At 38.3% G+C, this 18,144-nt stretch overlaps 1 long non-coding RNA gene across 1 annotated transcript; it reads right to left on the minus strand.

Moving 5' to 3' along the window:
- Positions 1–7,859: 7,859 nt before the first annotated feature.
- On the minus strand, positions 7,860–15,744 carry LOC121405789. Its single transcript, XR_005968695.1, has 4 exons — positions 15,494–15,744; positions 14,119–14,191; positions 8,433–11,801; positions 7,860–7,874 (listed from the first exon to the last, which is right to left on the minus strand). It is a non-coding gene; the product is annotated as an uncharacterized LOC121405789 (long non-coding RNA).
- Between the last annotated feature and the right edge of the window lie 2,400 nt (positions 15,745–18,144).

Here is an 18,144-nt window from a genome sequence, read left to right on the forward strand (position 1 = left end):
CACATCAGGGCCTCGTCTTACAAAGAGTTACGATTGATCCGATCAATCACAACTATGGACGGCCAGCAGTGTCAACATCTATTATGCATGTCTGTTCAAAATATTTTCTAGCTATGATTTATATTCATGCATAAATGTTTTCTTTAAAGATTCACTGTGCTTCTTTTTGTTTACAAAGGACATTGTGCAATTTTCCTGTGGAAGAAATTATGACACTGATGGATTTCCATAGAGTTATGATTGATTGGATCAATCGAAACTCTTTGTAAGACGGGGCCCAGGGATGCGAATGCCCTCTTTCGCGTTTCTTTTCGTTTTCCCCCTTTTCAAACCATTCGCGCAATATCAGCCTCGCGTGTTCGACGAATTTCTCATTTCCTTTGCCTTTTCTTTGTCTTGTTTCTCCTTTTCCTTTCGAAATGTCACCGTCCGCCCCGAGGTGGGATAAAATATAAATCAGCAAGCAATTATCCATCGATCCTTGCTCGTTGATTCTTATGTTTGGATTATTCAATGCGCAGAAAATCGCCCATCATGCGATTGCGAACTTCTCCAAGAAGAATGGATATTAAGAGCCCCTTTCTGTTTTCGCCTAAAGGATACCATATAGCATGTAAAGCAGCGAGGACAAAATATTCTGACCCTTTCGAATCTCTCTAGTACAGTGGCATACAGATGAAGGAGCTTGGGATGCTTGCCCCCCCCCCCCCAAAAAAAAAAAAAAAAACACCACCAAGACAAAAAAGGAAAGAGAAAATGATGAAATATCGGATATCATTTTCTGAATATTATATTATGTCAAAATCTTTCACGAAATTTTATATTAATGTCGATTTTTTGCTCGCTCGCTCGCAAAGTCTTCTTTGTAAATAACTTCTGTCTAATGTTGTTTTCAAAAATTCCCAAATTGATCAGGCCTATAACTTTCCATCCACTCCCTTAAAATGATATTATGGGGTGCTTTCTTCCATTCCCCTCCCATAAACACTCAAACCTCCGTTTCTATCGTTAACACCCTCCTCAAGAGCCCCTTTCACCCCACCCCTGTCATTCCCACTAGATTGACCCTCTGCTTCGCTAGTTTTTCACGCGAATTAAACTCCCCTGTTCCCCTCAATGGATTGTACATTAACACCCTAGAGCACTCAGCCGAGATTTGAACCCACGACCTTATGACCATCCATCAAGTTCGATCTCAAGTCTCTCGACCGCTCACGCTGATGGATGGGACGGGCCTGTTCACACTTCCAAGAAACACATTCCTGACTTATTCTCTGAAAGAAAATCGAGTGAATAAGAAAGACTGTAAAGGGATTCTCCTGGCCGAAAAAATATATTTACATAATTAGAGTGAAATTCGCCAAGCAAAACGCTGGCCATTCCATAAAAATTTGATAATAAAGTTATTGAATTTTAAAGTTTCGCACTATTTTATGAAAATTTATGATATGTGGACGCAGTCATGATGCGTTATAGAACTGTGGGCTGATTATATTACTTGAAATCAGAGTTATTTCATATTTTCATTGATGACTTTTCAACTATCGAGTTTGGGGTTATGTATGTACAACAGTAACCAACTCCAAGAACGTGGAATTCATTCTAGACCAGGTCTATGTCAAGATCCATTTGTTGATTCCAGTGCCGGTTAGTATAAAAAAGGAGTTATAAGAGCAGTGCACAAGAATGGCGTAGCAGTCTAGCCCTTCTACTTCATTCGAAATGAACTGCGATCACACTCACTTACACTGCTTGACAAGCCCAATCACTACCCATTCATACTGTGAGTGAGAACATGTCATCTATGATCTAAGCTCTCCAATTCCCCTAAGATCCTTTGCAAAATCTCATAATGCGTTGTACTAGAAGCTCCTTGCTCGTACAGGTGACTTTCTCATAGGGAGGATTATATGGACAGTTTTCCACTCGTATAACCACCCCGCTTGTATAGTTTACCCCGTTTTACACTGTAAAAACTGTGGTGTTAAAACTGACACCAATTGGTGTTAATAGAGGACCACACCCTGAGGTGTTAAAATTACACCCTAAAGATTGAGCATAACACCAAAGAGTGTAAATGTAACAACCAAAGGTGTTGTAATAACACCTATAGGTGTAAAACTGACACCACCAATTTAACACCGGTGTAAAATAACTGGTGTGGTCCTCTATGTACATCGGTTAACACCACAGTTTTTGCTGTGTATGGAACACGGAAAATCCTCGAGTTGTGTCACTATTGTGGCGAGGCTGAAAATGCGAAGAATTGTGAGGAATATCTAACCGCCCTTTCACACTTTAAAACAAAATCGTAATTTGAATGAGGATTCCAGTGAAAAATAAGGCTGACGATGATTTTTTTAGCGCGTGTGAAACCAACCTAGAATCACGAAAGGTAATCACAATATCACGAATTCAAATTTTACTGCGGAGGTGAATTCCAGTTAAATTCTACTTAAATTTGGGGCTCAAATCACGTATGTTAACGATATTTCCGTGTGAAAGGTCCGATGAATCTAAAGACATATAGCAATCATCATGACAATGATGATTCAAGATTCACGTATGAAAAGGCCCTCAGATTTACCCGGGATTGAAAAGACTTGTAGAAAAAACGTGAGAAAATCCACAAAATTTAAGGTGGCAAAAAGCCAAGAAGTACCATGAACGGAGTTAAATTGTGGACGCTTTATTTATAAAAAGGTTTTCAGCGATGGATTAAATCGCGGGGATGAATCGCACTATATATATGAATACTGTAAATTAAGCAGGGATTATAAAAAGTACATAAAGGCGGACCTCCAAATTACAGGGTGATGAAAGATTTAAGAAGTTTGTGAAGTTTTCTGGAGTTTCTTTAAAGATGGAATGGTGTTGAACGACGCTAAGAGATTTTTGATTCCGGGGGAAATAAAATGGGCGTGTTTCTTGTTGCTAGATGGTGGGTGTGGCCATATAAGTTTCATGATGTCATTACTTACAATATTACCTGTAATAATAACGACGGGATAAGAGCTGGGAATCCCGACGGAATCCCAACGTTTTATTCTGTGAGCATGGATCGTGAGAGAGCAAAGTGATCGTGCAAAGTAATTTATCCACTCTTTCCATATTTAAAATATGGGAATGCTGGACATTAATGGAAAACTTCTATCGACAACCAATGGAGGAGGAGGGAGGAGCTGTTGATAATGAAAATGATGATGGTGATGATGATGATGATGGTGAAGATGCTGCTGCTGATGATGGTGATGATGATGACTATGATGACTATGATGATGATGGTGATGATTGTGATGATGATGATGATGATGATGGTGATGATGGTGATGGTGATGATGATGGTGATGATGATGGTGATGATGGTGATGATGATGATGGTGATGATGATGATGATGGTGATGATGATGATGGTGGTGGTGGTGATGATGATGATGGTAGTGATGATGATGATAGTGCTATAATGATGGTGGTGGTGATAGTGATGATGATGATAGTGCTATAATGATGGTGGTGGTAGTGATGGTGATGATGATGATGATGATGATAGTAATGATGATGATGACGACGACGATGATGATGACGGTGAAGGTGTCCAGGAGAAAAAAAATATTAAGTTTTGTTTGATTGCGCCATTTCGTTGAATGATGAGATTAAATAAACTTATTAAAGAAATAAACAGATAATAAAACGACACCTTAAAGCAAAAAAAAAATAAAACAACTATCGGCCCACATGAGATAGCAGATAAGATTTCTCCTTACTGAGAGAAAAAAATACATCCACACTCGACTTTATCAAGTGTATTTTGTCTGTCCAACTTTCAAGTGCTTCTCGAACTTTCTTGCAAGAATTTCGATCGAATGGCAAAGGAAGACATGGTTATTTGCACAGCGTGGTCTGTGTACATACAATGTACTCCATGATGGACAATCGAAAGCCGAGATATGTCATGAGGTTCAATACCCAGACTTAGTTAATAAACAACATTCATCAACGTAGCTGGAACTCGTCAAGTTCCTGACGATTTCAAATGAATTCTTTATCCGCCGACGTACCGTCCTATCCCGCGCATGCGCCAGCTATGCCAGAGAAAAAAATTCGGTGCCGCGCGTTTACTGGTTGAATGCAAACATCCTTTAGCATGTTTAGAATGAGACTTCGCTACAACAAACGGAAGCTTTAAAATGCAGCGTTCTATTTGATATTTTTACTTTTTTATGGACATGATGAAGTCGACGTGTAGCGTTATCATGTCGACATGGCGAGATGGCATGTAAACTGAATTGCTTTATTGTGTCGACATCTCGATATACATTAGTTTGTCAGGTCGGCTTAAAGACAGTGTGTCGACATTGTGAGATACGCTCTCTTCCGATGTGGATTGATAGCATTATAATGTCGACAATGTGATATACCTCATCTTGCCAAATCGCATTAATAGCCTTATTATGTTGACATGACGTAAAATTTTGTTTTGCCAAGTCGACCAATAACTTTATTATGTAAACATTGCCAAATAGGTTATCTCGCCAAGAATATGAATCGACAAGGTGGCCTACTATCTAGCCAAGTCGACTAATAAAATTGTAGGACTTATAATGTTGCCACTGAGATATACATGGTAGAAACCGATAACATAATAATAATAATAGGCATTTGTATAGCGCCATCTATCTAGAAATATTCTATTCCGAGGCGCGTTGTTATTATTATTATTACCCCGGCTTTAGCTCGAGCTGCCTCTCAGCGCTCGTGCATTCAATGAATTAATCCTGCCGGGTACCCATTCATCTCACCTGGGTCGAGTGCAGCACAATGTGGATAAGTTTCTTGCTGAAGGAAATTACGCCATGGCTGGGATTCGAACCCACGACCCTCTGTTTCAAAGTCAGAAGACTTATCCACTGGGCCACAACGCTCCAACGCTCCACATAACTCGCCGTGGCGACAATGACATACAACTTTACATAAGATAAAAACCTCGCAATCTCGTAAAATAGTTGGCACCTCTAAGCTTCCGTATAGTCCAATACAAAGCAAAATGTATCAACATAAGACAGAACTGACTTGTCACGCGTCTACGACAATGCGCATGAAATCAACATTGGGAATCTCACCTGTAATTTTGTCAAACTCCTTTCCCGCCGAATTCGAGGCCTGTCCTACACGCTAGCATCATTTGAGCTTCCAAATCGGAATCGCAGACGACATCCATAGGGAAATTTAATTAACTAATTCTTCCAAAGATCCCTCCTTTTCAACACATATTGAAGATATTCTACATATTCTTTTAATGATATTCCAGGTATTTTACAAGACGACACCTATAGGTACGAAAGGCAAGCAAGTGAGAGGAGCGTGTAAAGTGCATTTCAGCGTACACACATTACAAAAGCATGGATATGCTCTCATTTTATTTTTACCGCGCGGAGCGAAGATGAGAAAGAGTGGCCAGTAAGTCTGGCCAAGGGGTGGAAGGGGGGGGGGGGGGTGAGAACATACTCCAATAATTTTTAAAGCTGAAATTTCAAATAAAATAATGCCATTATCAAATCATTCGGTCTATTCGTTCAATATGTTTTCCTATTTTTTTGTCATTTTACACTTCTTTCTTAATGCTTTGTATATATTCATTCGTCGTTTTATTCGTTCTTTTGATCGATTCAATTATCAGTTCATTGCTCCAGTCATTCACCCATCCATCACTTTATTCGTCCGCTGATCAATTCACCAATCCGTCCTTCAATCCACACAACATTTCTCTCTCTGATTTCACGTTCATTCCTGTTCATCCATCCATTCACTCACTCATTCACTTTCCATTTATACTGGTTTTTTTTGGGGGGGGGGGTGGAGCATGGGCCTTGGAGTCGGGGATGGTGGGTCGCTGAATCAACTCCCAAATTTCCTAGGGATGCTGTATGTATTATTCGATTCTCCATAGGCAGAACCCCAGGTATTCATGAGAATGTGTAAAAATTGAAAAAAATGACCAATAAGTCCTCTATTTTGGAGGTGAAAACCTTTTTTTTTTGCTTTTCAAATTTAATTTTCAGCACCATCATTAAAAAAATTGTTCCCAGTGCTCAATGGTGGACAGGAGTTTGAAATACACTTTAAAGTCATTTTTATTCACTCTCTGGGTTAGTAAAAATGTGTCAAAATTTCTTTAAAAAAACAGACCCATTTTTTTTAAGCATGCCCCGTTTATGAAATCCCGGTGCCCCCCCCATCCTGCTTAATATGCACCTTGCTCCGCTACGAAACTAAGGCATATGCTCATGATATTACCTAGAGCATGTAGAATAAAACATAATTCTCATCTGGCAAAGATCTGCAATGATAATGTCAAGGAGTCACTTGCTTCCATAAACGGGGAGCCCATCTGTCTTTGGATGATACGCGTTAGCTCATTAGCATGATTAGTGCTCCCCTAATTAGTTAAAGAACCTTGGGTGCCGCCTAATGAAAAAAACAATGTTCGAATGTTGTGTTATAAGTTTGCATTATTGGAAAAATGGATATTGATACTGTCTCGCTGATTCGTCTACAATGTGGTTTTTTCGGGGGTTTTTATCACAAGACATGGAAGAACATCTAAAAACATAGGTTCATGATATGAAATAGAAGGAAATAGCATACAGATTTTTTTAAAAAAGGAAAAAAGGATGTGACAATAAAGGACTCAGCCATTTTTTCACAATTTGCCTTAACATGAATTCTTCTTTCGACACCCCCTTCCCATCCTAAAGATTCTCCGGCGCTGCCCTGAGAGATGAGCCTTCCGAGATGGGTTGATTTTTGAGATGGGGAAACATAATCATCATCGAGCGTCAGGTCATGCGAGCAATATTATTAATCAAACTTGCTGCCAGGCTTACCGGCAGTCTTAATCTGGATTTTTGACCGAGATTCTGGCTTGAAATAAACAGAAGAGTATGCTTTATCTCCCCCAACCCCTCTCCCTCTCTCTCTTTCTCTAATTCACTCATCTAATAATTCACCATCACTACAAGATTAGGTGATCAATATGCTCGCTTCATCACATCCCGATGTTATTTTCATCGAGGCTCCTTCAAAAAAAAGAGAATAAGAGAAATCAGGAAAAGATGGGGGAATATGGGAGTGGGAGAGATAGAAAAGAAAGAATGAAGGAAGGAAAGAAAGAAATGCATGGTGGTGATGATGATGAAGATAATGATGAGGAGGAGGAGTGTGGAGATTATGATAGTCAAGGAGGAGGAAAAAAGGGGCCGACAATGCAGACGATGACGAGATTAAAAAAACACACACATCTCCATTACATCTAGAAAGTTTGCCAGAAGGGGGCGCCCTTGTATTTTGCATGATACAAAGTATTAATCACTTACTCGCACTTTTACCCAATCTAATACCTTTGAAAGAAAAAAAAAGTTCCGATACGTTGCAAAGAATCTGTTTCATTCATTACGTCCGAAAGGGCGGATCCAGATTTTCATGATTGACGGGGCAAACAAAAGTACTAATATCTCAAATGTATTCAGAATAAAATCTCCATCCAGTTCTCCGAATACGAAAGACGAGTCAGAAAAAATGTGACACTTTTTAAATCAAGTATTTTCAAGAAAATGTGGGATTCAGAGAGAATTTCTAGCATGTAAGGATAGAGTAGATATTCCTTTGTCACTTGGTAAGTTTTTTTTTTTCAGTGTTGTTGTTATGGTTGAGTGCACAACAGCCATTTTTTGAAAAAGTGTCAAAACCCATTTGCGCCAAGACTGGTTAATTTAAAATTCCGATGGTGAACATGGTGAATGCGTCTTCCAAAATTTCCATATGTAGCAAACATCATGTTATTTCTATTTGTTGGAATACTTGGAACATTTGCTGCACTCCCGGGGGGGGGGGGGCATTTACATTGACGAGTGGATACCATGCGCGACCCAAAAAACACGTAAAAAGGATGTCTTTTTCACGATAGGGCACGTTACGTACGTAATGTGATAAGGGTGTCAAAAACACAAAAATAATGAAGAAAGGGTACCTATTTCGCTAGGAAAATTACTTGTTTAGGGTCGAATTTGCGGGGATGATAAAACAAAATTAAAATGTTTTATAAAGGATGTCCTTTTTTGCCCCAATACTTCGTGTTAAAGTCCGATTTGCGTGAGGTGTAGAAGGTGGGGTCGTACTAAACCAAATAAGGTAAAGCAGACGACCGAAGGACCCGTAACAATAAAACATTCCTGTACTTAGGGAATATTTGCCAAGAGTATCGTTTTGTTTCCAATATTTGTTAAGGGTAGGGTTTCACACGCCAATACTTGGAGTCTACTTGGTAAGGGGTGCATTTTCAGAAAATGAAAATTACGTGTTTAGGGTGCTTTTCGAGACCCCATGGTCGCGCATGGTATCCATTCGTGAATGGAAGTGGCCCCCCCGGGCTGCACTTAAAGTCGGAGACATGTGTCCCGTTTCATTAAGACTTGTCATAATAACGAATGCACTGTTACTATCAGCCATTCTGTGTGAAGGATTTCAGTAGATTTGTTAGCATGACAAGTTTTATGAAACCTGCCCCTAACACTGAAAACGCTTTATGCAACCAAGTTTACCAGAACTGATTAGGTATTGTTATTTTTTTTTATGTTTTGAAATTAAACAGGCGACTCAGCAATATTATTTATATTGCTTAAAAATTGAGCATTGTTTCAAACTCCTTTTTTTCTCCCTCTCTCTCTCTCTGAACTATGAACAACCACTGAACGTTCATATTATATTGAACCAGGCTCTATTAGTTTGAATAAATTCTATACATGTTGCTAGATTTTGTTTTGACTGTGCACTCGTTTCGGTTGTATTTGATATGCAAAAGTGAAACAAGCTTTCTCTTTTACAAGTCTAAACAAAATGAGACAGTGGTACCATTGATTTCATATTAAAAATTCATCAAAAAAGATTTTAATCAACAATTATGTTTAATTACTTTTTAAAAATTCTATGAAAGACACTTAATGGCACAAAAGGACAATGAAATCTAAAAAAAATAATAATAACCTTCATCCCTCTGCTGGGAAGAACGCAATGTCCCGCGCATAGTGTGTACAGTGCATGCGACGCAGTGTGAAATTGTCTTCACATGCACTGTGGTTACATATGACGTCTAAACAGTGTGACCAACAGTCGTTCACGTAGGACACACTGTGAACAATCACGCTGTTGGTGTGACCACAGTGTGAGATTAGCTGCATGATGATTTGAATTTGTGCATTTTAAGGGGGTAATACACATAATCACGTCCACACTGAACACACTGTTTCAACTCACTGTGTGACTCTAAAAAATCACTACGTAACACTGTGAACACAGTGTACATTCGCTGTGTCATCATACTTTGAACACACTGTGCTCACATGCACTGTATGACACAGAACACACAGAGTCACACTCTGTGACCCTGGACACAGTGAACACACTGTAAGCTCACTGTGTAATACTTTGAACACTGGAATTGTGAGCACACTGCCAACACACCGACACACTGAACAATGTGTACACGCTGCGAGCAATGTGTACACAGTGTTAACACAATGTGTACACACTGTTAATACAATGTGTACACACTGTTAACACAATGTGTACACACTGTTAACACAATGTGTTGCACTCAAACGGTGTGTAAACACTGTGTTGCACTCAAACGGTGTGTACACACTGTGTTGCACTCAAACGGTGTGTACACACTGAGTTGCACCGCAAACGGTGTGTACACAGTGTTGCACTGCAAACGGTATGTACACACTGTGTTGCACTCAAACGGTGTGTCCACACTGTGAACACACTGTATGCACATTGTATGACACTGCGTCGCACTACGAACACACTGCATGACACTGTGTTCTTTCCAGTTGGTATAATCTACCGATTGACTTAACAAATTTTAAACATTACAAGAATAAAAGAAAAATCGGGAAAGGAGGTACTCTACGAAATCAGTTCTTATTAATATCACTCTACATTGAAATGGGGGAAATAACAATGATTGAAGTATGTACAACCATGGTTTCAATGAACTCCTGAAATAATTTAACTGTGTGCTAGTTTCTTTATCGTGATGTAGATGGAAGAAATGTTGGGATACACACTAATTTTTGTTCATTATATTTTCCACCCATTTTTCAGCCCATAAGCTCACTCATAAATCTCCTTATACTACATGTAAGTGAAATTAAACATTATATAAAGACTGAATAAACAACGAAATGGAGTTTGTACAAAAAATAAACAACACAGGCCGTTTAACACAAATCTGCATGACTTTAACAAAATATTTATACGTCATAATGAAACCATAACATTTTAGGGGCAATGATATAAAAAGCCTCAAGCTTGCTTTCGTGCGGGGAAATATAGTTTTCGGTTTGACATTGGACGTGATTTATGACCAAAGTTAAAATTGTAATAACCTCCAAGTTGGGAGGACTTTGAACGTTGTTTTTATTCATTATTGCATACTTTATGAGAGGCAATACAAAACAGACGGAAACAAAGCATATTTTCATTTGCAGAGTTAGGAATGAAAATAATCTACAAGATGCATTTTTTTCTCCCTGAAATTCAAATAGATGATCTCACTTTTAAATAGCTTTATATATGTATAAAACTTTGTTTAGAAACATTCCGTTCTGATAATCATGATAAACATCCTTTTTAAAACAAAGACAGACATAGTATTCGATATGATTTGAGAGGTGAATGAAAAAAGATTTCTACATGTGCAAATACAACAGATATAGCTATTTAAAAATCTACATTTTTTCTCTCATTTCTACTAGTACTGAATAGATGAAAGATGACATACAAGACATGCAGTATATACAATAGAATGACCCAGTCACACTTCAGAAGCCGACTCCAGACCGATCAAAGCTATTACGTTATTTCGAATGACATACCATCGGTCGGTTTGGAGTCGGTTTCGTCGGTGTGACGGAGAACGATGGCGGATATCTTAACCCCACACACGGTACATACATGTAAACAATCGGTTGAAAACGATTGGATGAAAGAAACTTACAAAATATCATACACCTTTTTTCTTCCTCATGAGATACTGTTTCAGAAATAGGTGAGGCAAAAACCTATGTTTATCAGTTTTGTTTTGCATCATAATGCACCGCCCTTCCCTTCTTTTTGACAGTTACCCGGTAATGCCCTAGTGGTTATGATGACGTCATCGGCTATATCCATGTCATCGTGATGATTGATGAACCCCTTCCAAATTTAATTTCAGGCCCCGGCCCACTGTCCCATAATTTGCCTTAACCCCCCCCCCCACCCTTCCGTCACATCATTTATCCCATCCCTTTGTAAATCACATTTTGTTACCCTTCGAGTTTTAGATTTTCCCTTCCATTGTCTCTTCCCCTTCAACCCCCCCCCCTCCCGACATCCCATTGTCAGATGTTTATGAGCAAAGAATCCGCCCCCTCCCTCCTCTCGTACTAATTCTTTGCAAAGCGTAATCAATCTTTGCATAGTGACCTCTAATCTTGCACCCCCCCCCCTTATACCTGTTCGCCCCTCCCTCACACCCCTGAGGTGACCACGCCCTGGTGGGCATTGACCCCCATCATCTCTCTACAGCTTGGTGTTCTCTCCCCGTCCTCCGATGGCGATGGAGCGGAGGGCCTCGGGCTCGTTCTGGTAGTTGCGGCAGGTGAACTCGTGGACGCATCTCGTGATGCCGAGGATCGCGACCAGGATGGCGACGACGCCGGCGACGCCGGCGGACACCTCACCCCATGTGAAGACTTGTGCTAAAATTATAGAAAAAAAAATAAAATAAACCGAAGGCCGGGTTTGAGAGTTGTGAAAGAAACATGAAAGTGCAAATCTATAATGTAAAAAAAGAGCAAGATTCCTCACAACGCTTCCCATAGGGGGCACTGCCATTACAAATTACAGCATGGACATACTACAATATGGTTATAGTAAACCACATGTTCAACAAAAATAAAGCACATAAAAGGGTCAGTGGGGGTGTTTCCATCGGATGATGTCTAGTCTGCAGGCACAGACCCTGATTGGAACTTTGATCAACAAGTGTGCCTCCACGCAAAGACTAGCACATACAAAACTTGCTGTTCCAATACACAAGGCATGAGTAAGCTGCACATTCAGACCCTTATTTCGAGTGAAGGGTTTGCCCAGCAGACTAGATGATGTCCGCGTGTACGGTGAAAAGACTGTCTTTTTAATGCTAATGGGGAGGGGGTATACACTGTATTTACTTGTTTAAATCCTTGAGGGAATGGTGCTTGGAAAGGTAAATCATCTCAGGTTAATTTTTTTAATTTTAGATGTTGATAACAAATAATTGATATTTACTAAAATGTACTTTACTTTTATTCAACAATGCAACAACAAAAATCCCCCAAATCGCGGAACAGCAACAAATTTGACCTTCTTGATACTCTGGGATGAAAATAATATCAAATCTGAATAAACAAAGTAAAACTCAATAACCAAAACGCAGAAAATGTCATTAAAATCTGGCAATTGAATTTCAACAGTTACTGTAAATGCACAGCATCATGCAATGCAATAGGTTTTTCTTACATTATATTCATTGCATGAAGTCATTGTGTAAGATATTTCTCCCTTGCAACAAAATAAGTTTCAACAATGATTTTTTTTCACATTAAATCAGTAGACGATTGGAGAAAATTTGAATAAACATATAATTCCCTATAATAAAATATGTTGGGATGTGTCATAATCAGCTCGCTCGCGTCATTGCATATTCACGGAAATATGCATATATTATACTCTTTCATCGCAAAAATGCAGAACTTCAGTTTTAAATGTTATTCTTTGACCGATTTTCAGTGTTTATTTGCAGGAATCATACGTTATCAATTCAAATCATATTTTCAGCATGGATTGTCCCTTTAATTTTGTGATAAAGTTTGAAAAAAAAAGATGGGTTGAAAACGATAAAAATATTTTTATTTTTATTTCTTTTTCTCATTTTTTCTTCTTCTTGGGGAACCCGTAAAGTATATCATAAACTCGACAGCACTGTGGTTTGTTCGAGATCGTGAATCAATCGAAAATAGATTGAGATGAGATCGCTTATTGAGATGCATCGAACTGTGAAGTAATGCGCATGCTTTATGAATGCATTGTTCAGATGGAATTCGTTTTCGACTGGTTAATGTATAAGTAGTCATCGAAGCAGAGATTGTTTATGACATGCAGGCCTTGTAATGAATTTTTGACAAAGATACATGTATGATACTGGGACTCGGTCGAAAGTGATCATACAAATGATTGTTACAAAGTTATCACTGAGACAAACATTTTCCTATATAATCACGTGACTTTATAATCAAACTGCGGGTACCGACTAGCCTAATTTTTATTCACAGAATATGGATGACTGAATTGTTTTAATATAATTTGGGGGACAGATCCTCGCGAGCGTTCTCCGCGCAAGTGCAGTGAGTTACTCAGCATTCAGCATTTCAGCTTCGTTTACGGCTTGTGCGATCCGAATTTGAAAGAAATTGTGATAAACATCTTAGCGATCAGTGTTGAGAATAGTGGTCAGGACTAGTGAAATCGAAATTCTACCTGAAGTTCGAACCTCCCTGTAGAAATGAAAGCAAATACAATTTCAAATCGAAATGACGTCATCATCGGCTGAGACTTGAAGCCGATTTTGTTTGGATAAGTTTTATCCGACCATAGGGTTTGTCGCAAAGAAAAGTTATGTCATTATTTCTAAATTATTCCTATCATAATGCCGAACTTCAAATGAAATCAGTTTACTTCTTGGAGAAGTTGGAGCCTTCACATTTAATGCAAAATGCGATTTATTAGAAACGCATCGGATCGCATGGTGTGCGCTGGGCTTTAATGATAATCCTCTATCCCTTCATTTACTGCCTCATAAGTATTTTCTGACACTGCATTGATTTATGGTTCATTTCACCTCTTCACAATTTTGAATAGTAAAACCATGAATTTAATGATTTGAATATGACATTTCTCAGCTAAATTTGTCTTAATATAGGGATAGGGGGCATGGGGCGCGAACTGCCCATTGTAAAAAAAAAGTGAAATTCTTACTCGTGAGGTTAGCGTTGGCTGCTCCACACATCCCAAGAAAAACAACAAGAGCTGCGACGATGTTGAAACCCATCTTTAAAGAGAAGAACATCAGAATAGTAAAATAGTCATCAACAATACAAAAAATATCAATTAAATACAAACAAGATAATGGTGATGACGACGATGATGATGACATTGATGGTGATGATGGTCAGGATGATGGTGGTGGTGGTGATGATGATGGTGATGGTGGTGGTGAGGGTATGGTAATGACGAGGATAATGTTGATGACTTTGAGAGTATGCATTTGAAGGTGACGAGAACGATGCTAGTGATGGTGATGATGAAAATGATGATAATGATGATAATGATGGTGGTGGTGATGATGATGGTGAGGATGATGATGATAGTGATGATGGTGAGGAGGATGATGATGGTGATGATGACGACGATGATGGTGATGATGGTGAGGATGAGGATGACGACGATGATGGTGGTGATGACAATGATGATGATAGTGAAGATGATGTATGATGAATGATGGTGGTGATAATGATGATGGTGATGATGATGATAAATGATAAAATTAGAAAACAATATTGATGTTGATGATTGGCATCATATCTCCATACTGATAATGATCATCGTAACAATAATAATAAAGAAAATGAAAGTATTTATCAGTAAAAAGTTTTACAGTGTATTAGAGAGACTAGATGGGAGAATTTAAAATTGAAGTTAAGAGTTTTATTAACTCAAAAGAAATAAAATCCCAAGGAACCTGCCTCCACGTTTCATTTTTGCTTGAAATCCCTTTTATATCCTTTCTCATTTCCATTTCTCCATCTTGATCTTTTGCTTCTTATTTCTCATTCTTCTCCTTTGTTTAACTCTTTTCTTTCATCTCCATCTTATTTTTCTTCCCCTTCATTCTATTTTTCTTTTCATTTTCACCTCCTTTCTTCTCCTCTTTCTTTCTCCTGTCCTCTGCAATTCTTTTTTCTACCCACTTTTCTTCTTCCTCATTCCTCTTTTCGTCATCCTCTCCTCGCTTTCTCCTCCCCTCCGATGTCAACTGTTCTTCGATTTGTTTAAAGCTGTAGAATTTCAAAGTTCAAAGTTGCAAAACTTCTTGCAGTACGGAAAGGGGTGTCACAGGTTTTAATACAAAGATTTCCAAACATCACTTTCTACTTAAAAATTGAATTATTCCAGTGGTTTTTCAACAGCATATTCGATTTTGCTTTCCTTTGAAAAAGGAACGATGTCGCATTATGATCTATACCATTGAAATAGTTACGAAATTCATGTACCCATACTTCGAGAGAGTGTATTCTTAATCTTGCAGATGTCAGTTTTGAAAAAGGAATATCTAAAGTTATAAAACACATACCTTTTCTGTTGTTAATTTTCCGACACAGGAATACAAATTTGCAAAAATTAAGACAAGTCGTTTCCTCTGAGAAGATTTGGGAAAGTTGGAAATATCGACAACGCCTCTACCAAATAAAATCCTCCAGAAACAAAATGGCGAAACGTTAACACGACTAAGTGCACCAGCTAGCTAACTGCGACGTAAACGCATTCTGTACTGTGTACTGTAAACTTTGAAAAGCTTTCGCCACAGTTCGCTAACTCTTGCGGGGCGTAGTCCAATGAATAAGGGTGATTATTGTTCGGAAGATTTTTTGTTCTTTGAAACCGAGGGTGAGTAAAGTTGGGGCATTGTTTGTGATACAATGGGAACAGGTTGGCGTTTTTTTTCTCTCTCTCTCTTTCTCTATCCCAGCCTTGTTTGTCTATGGATTGTGTGTGCAGATGAGCGCCATGCATAATCGGCCTGAACTGGAAAATGGTTGTAGGAACAGACGAAGGTATAAGGTTACATATTTGTTCAAAACTGGGTCATCGATCTCGGTACACACAGATTTTGTATGGAAAAGTAAAGAGTAAAAGAGAGATACGGGAGAGAGGGGGAGGGAGGGAGGGGAGAGAGAGTTAAGACCCCCTCCCTCATTCTATACTATTTCTTTCTTACTAAGAAAGAACGAGTATATAGAATGGGGGAATCGGATAGGCATATTTAGGCTCTCACCACTACATGCCTGTACAAAAATAGTGATGGGTAGAAAGAAAGAAAAAGAGAAAGGAAGAAGGAAAAAACAATGAAAGAAAGAAAGAAAAAGAAAGAAAGAAGGAAGGAAGGAAGCCAAAAAGGAAGGGAGGAAGGAAGGAAGAAAGAAAGAAAAAAAAGAAAGAGGAAAGGGAAAACTGAAGGAAAAGACAGAGACTTGAGAGAAAATGTGGTAGAGAGGGAGAGAGGGCGATTTATATGGATGTTTCTTGGTGCTAAAACGGCTAATTACATAAACAATGAACTCATTCATTAAAATAAACATTGCGCCGGTGCACCCCCCCCACTTATTTTAGCCAAAGAGCGCCATGGACAAGGGGGTATAACCCCTTTGGTCAGGCTTTTGTGCATCGCGTTTATCTATTTGAAACTGATTTTACTTGAAGTGAGTGCAAACTTTATTATCTAAATCTGCCCCAATCAAACCTGCATTGCGCCTCACCCCCATCATTTACCCAAGAATTCTCTCTGTTTACAAATATATCCCAATAAAAGAATCGCCTGCTCGCATACTTTGCTTTGCCAGATGTTTGCATAAGGAAACAATGTTGTAAAGAAAATTACACAAACGTATACAGAACCCAATTTCCATAAAAACTTGTTATCGATTATAAATTAATACGAATTATAATTATTAACAGAGCGAGGTACCGAGGCTAAGTGGTCTAAGGCACTCGACTACACTAAAATCCAGGGTTCGATTCCCACCACGGCCCTTAATTGACCTGGGCATTTATATCTAATTTACATCTTGCATAAAAATAAATGAAAATGCTTTATGCAGTAATGATACCAATGTGTTAAAAAGAAACGAATGATTTGTGTAAATGTACAGTACTTGAATGTAATAATGATTAACAGAAAACAAGTAATGTTTTTTTTTACATTTTTATCTCATATATTGCTTTATTGGCATGTCCACAGCATGTATTTCCTTATAAACAAATTGCTGTATAGTTCTAAACAGCCTTTCTCATGTTTATTTTATCATTAATATATTTTTTCTTTCTTTCTTTTCTTGTATAAGAATTGAAACTGATATGCTGCTCTGCTTGAATTGCCTTCAGGCCTTTTTGCATTTCGATATTCAAAAAGACATAGCAACTATTCTCATGAAGTAATGGGATATTCGGTATTAGAGTTCTCTGACCAGTTTATTGTCACCGCTCGTTGCATCATGGATCCTACTATGGTTGCATTGAGTTTTTTGTTTTGTTTGCTTGAAATTTATTTCTGCGTTCAACATGTTCAACATAATACAACATAATCAATTATTACATAGATTTTACAATTACATGTATATACATTTTAGACACACGTATCATTTACGATCTCTTTCTGAATATAAAAAAGTATATGAAGAATATTATTTAACTCAATTTCAGAACGCGGCCTCAGGGCCGTCGTCAACGAGTTCCCAATGAGTTCCCAATCCGAAGTCAAGAGAAATTGAAGAGCGCCATCACAGTCAACTATCATTTATGTTACTTTTTTGTCTTTCATATAAAAGTAGGATGATTGTCATCATTGGCAGATTGTTTGAGAAAAAACAGATAACTACACATTCCAGCTCATTGAACTGATTAATACATTTATAAAACCGAATGGATCTCAAATTAAAACATCAGTTTGATTTGAGTAATAGAGATGGAGGTGATAAGGATGAGGATGATGGTGATTTTTTTTTTATTGTGATGATAATGAGATGATTTTTAGAGTTGCGTTTGATTGCAACTCTAAAAATCATGCGCAACTTGATTTTCAACCAATCAACAGCGCACATTTTTGACTTGCGATTGATTTTTTGACTTGCGTTTAAACGCAACTCTTTCTGCAACGGGCCCGAGATGATCATAGTCTCGATTGAGATATTAAATTGAGAATGATATCATGATATACTGAAACATTGA

This window comes from Lytechinus variegatus, chromosome 19, assembly GCF_018143015.1.
Source record: "Lytechinus variegatus isolate NC3 chromosome 19, Lvar_3.0, whole genome shotgun sequence".
NCBI classification, from domain to species: domain Eukaryota; kingdom Metazoa; phylum Echinodermata; class Echinoidea; order Temnopleuroida; family Toxopneustidae; genus Lytechinus; species Lytechinus variegatus.